Source organism: Uloborus diversus, unplaced genomic scaffold (assembly GCF_026930045.1).
Source record: "Uloborus diversus isolate 005 unplaced genomic scaffold, Udiv.v.3.1 scaffold_635, whole genome shotgun sequence".
In the NCBI taxonomy this organism is placed as follows: domain Eukaryota; kingdom Metazoa; phylum Arthropoda; class Arachnida; order Araneae; family Uloboridae; genus Uloborus; species Uloborus diversus.
Window position 1 is genome coordinate 11,826 of NW_026558830.1, and position 3,204 is coordinate 15,029.

Sequence of the window (3,204 nt, forward strand, 5' to 3'; positions counted from 1 at the left end):
CTTTATGGTTTTACAACAGGATACGGTACACAACACAACACTACTTCATTTAAGTTTCAATTGCATCAATTATTTCCTTTCAAGAGAAAAACAAAACTGCCATCCTCCCAAAAAGCGCAGCTATTGCACCACTGGTTGCATCCAATGAGATCAGCGATCGCACAGTGCATCAGCAAAAATCGTAATGCCAGCGAAACAGCGATAATCTTACAAATCTAGTCTTTCACTCTACCCCTTCTCTCGCCAAGCGAGCTCAAGTTTCCACTATTGTAGCTTCTCTCCAGGATACTATATAGAGCTCAATGATTGCTATACGGTGAATAGAGCCTGTCCTCCCCCCCCCCCCTTGCAAACGTACACGAAAAATTTAGAGCATTGTTTTATTATTTTGTGGGAGGACCCTTGAGATGTTAGAGTGGGAGCGACAATTAAAAAAATATTTTTTCTCGTAGATAATATTTCAGGCAAAATTGTCGTTTTATCAAAGGCAGTTCTGGGGAAACATAGGGGAGGGGGGCGGGATGCTGAGATATATCGGCCAAAAAAGAGGTTTCCTGACTGCTTTAAACTTTCCGATAAAAATCGTATCCAACAGTTAACGTCTCCCACGTTGTCTAGTGGTTAGGATACCTGGCTCTCACCCAGGAGGCCCGGGTTCAATTCCCGGCGTGGGAAGGTTGATAGAAATTTTATTTTATGTGTGAACCATTTTCATTACGGAGTAAAAATATGACAACATATCTACACGTACAAATAACTACAATGAAAAGAATTTAAAAAAAAAAAAAACTTTTTTCAATCGCTTGTATTTTGTTCATGCATACACGTTGTCATATTTTTACTCATTTCACTGTGCAAAGTATTCGACGGCTTCTTTTGCATAATTTTCATTACTTCTTGAAAACTTGAAGCACGTCTATTACTTCCATCATTTTTTCCTTTATAGACTCATGTGAGAATACGATTTTGCTTTTCACCAATTATTGATTGATTAAACAGCTTCAAAATATTTTAAAGTAATGCATGCCTCAAAAAAATTTTAATAAAAATTTAACATTCAGAAAATAACTAATACCGGAAGAAAAAATTCTGTTCACGGAGAAGATAGGACCGAAAGTTCACGAACATGTCTATATATGGGCATTTTGGGGGGATTTTTCTTTGGAAAAAAAAATAGCAATATATTATTCGATATTCGCCGTTTGCTTGGGACCAAGTGAGTGGCGTCGCCAAATGGCGCATTTATTTGTTTACATCTAATCCATATTAGGAGCCATTCATTAATTACGTCCGAGGGGGAGGGGGGGTTTAAAAATCACTACATACCCTTACTTTGGGGGAGGGGGTATCAAACCCATTCTTACGTAATATTTTCCAAGTCGATATTTTACATTAGAAATCACGTGGTCAAGTGATTTGGCAGGGATCGTATTTCATTTGCGTCTGGAAGGTAAAAAACATATTAGGATGAGCTCTTTTCTATTTGTTTTACAAAGAATGAATTAGTGTAAAAGAATCGCACTATGTATGGCATGTTTTATTTTTAATTAGTATCGCATCATATACAAAGAAATGTCGAGAAAACATCAGTCTAGATTTTGGAAATATTTCTTTACATAAAAAGGTTTAATCTAATGATGGTGAATTTAACAACTATTTCAGTAATAAAAGATTCGTAATTTTTTAAAATCGAAATGGAATCTTTCGTAAGAAGGGGGGGGGGGTGCATGAAAAATCTTACGTACCCTTACATGGGGGGAGGGTCAGAAATTGTCAAAATCATCCTTACGTAATTAATGAATGGCCCCTTAGGCCACTACATAAGGGGAGCTGACTCATCCGACATTTTGGTTCCGAAATTGTCGGGGGACAAAATTAGTATTTGTGCAAAAGCCTCGTTGCAGAAAACTGGTGCCCAAGCTTAAAATAAAGAAGATTTAATTAATACAAATTAAAAATAAATAAGGTTGTGAAAATAAGGTTCATTACAGTAAACTTTCCCGATACATGTTTGCTGAATTTGTGAACTAAGTTACCTTTCTCGATTTACCTTATGTGACATTTTACTTAACTTAACATCAATTGTTTTACGAGATAGGAACCAACGAATATTATAACGTATTAATAAATACTAGAAACGTGGTTGGATCCAAAGATGCCTTAAAACCAAAATGTCGGCCTGTCATTTTCAAAGGGTTCAAAATCCATCTTTCCCGTGAACGAAGTATCTCATCAATGCTGCAGTGTGAGCGAAATGACGTCCGAACACAAATTCAAACAATAATGCTTTTTTTAAAGCATAATGAAGTAAAGTTGAAAACTTGGTTAACGTACGGAAAATGGGGTGGTTTCCTTCAGTCAAAAGCACAACTTTTAGTCATTGAAATGGATAGAATGAGCAAAAAAAAAAAAAAAAAACATGGACCCAGAAAATATTTTCATTTTCCCAACAGTTTTTTTTTTAATTATTTTTTTGAAATGTCCGATTTTTCAAACAAGGCGTGGTCTTGATGACGTCACAAATGATGCACTTTGCCGCATCTTTCTACTACGTTTCCACGTTATGATAATCAAGCAGCGAATTAAAATTGCGCTCTACGCTTGATAACCAACCATATCGTTGACAATACACGTGAGTAAAGATGCGAATTAAATATATTACACTGTGAATGGCATTTCATCATTCGTGATGTCATCAGCAGAAGCCGTAAACAATGAAAGAGCTCCGATTTATGTAATTTAAAAAAATATTAAACGTAAACGAATTTATCAAAAAATGGTCAGATCCTATGTTTTGAAGCATGCTCTTTCACAAAAAAAAAAAAAAAAAAATACTTTTAAAATTTTGGAACCGACCTCATTTGCAAGACTTAGACGGAAATTTAATTTATATAATTGGTTCAGTTCTTTGATCATAGATCCCACGTTGTCTAGTGGTTAGGATACCTGGCTCTCACCCAGGAGGCCCGGGTTCAATTCCCGGCGTGGGAAAATAATTTTCGTATAAAATTTCTCATCACACACAATTTTTTGCAATAAAATTGTAAGCAACAAATCATTACCAAGTCGCAGCAGTACTCATTTTGACTCTTTTCCTAAATTTTAAAGTTAAAACGGAGCGTATCTAGAAATTCGGAACTCCAGCGCTCGAATACGCTACCTTGCGGTGATTTACAAAACAGCCGATGGAACTAAAACATTGTC

At 35.9% G+C, this 3,204-nt stretch overlaps 2 non-coding genes across 2 annotated transcripts; both read left to right on the forward strand.

The window, feature by feature from the left end:
• The first annotated feature begins 603 nt into the window (after positions 1-603).
• Trnae-cuc (transfer RNA glutamic acid (anticodon CUC)) lies at positions 604-675 on the forward strand. The gene has a single exon. It is a non-coding gene; the product is annotated as a tRNA-Glu (tRNA).
• Positions 676-2,919: 2,244 nt separating this feature from the next.
• Trnae-cuc (transfer RNA glutamic acid (anticodon CUC)) lies at positions 2,920-2,991 on the forward strand. The gene has a single exon. It is a non-coding gene; the product is annotated as a tRNA-Glu (tRNA).
• Positions 2,992-3,204: the final 213 nt, after the last annotated feature.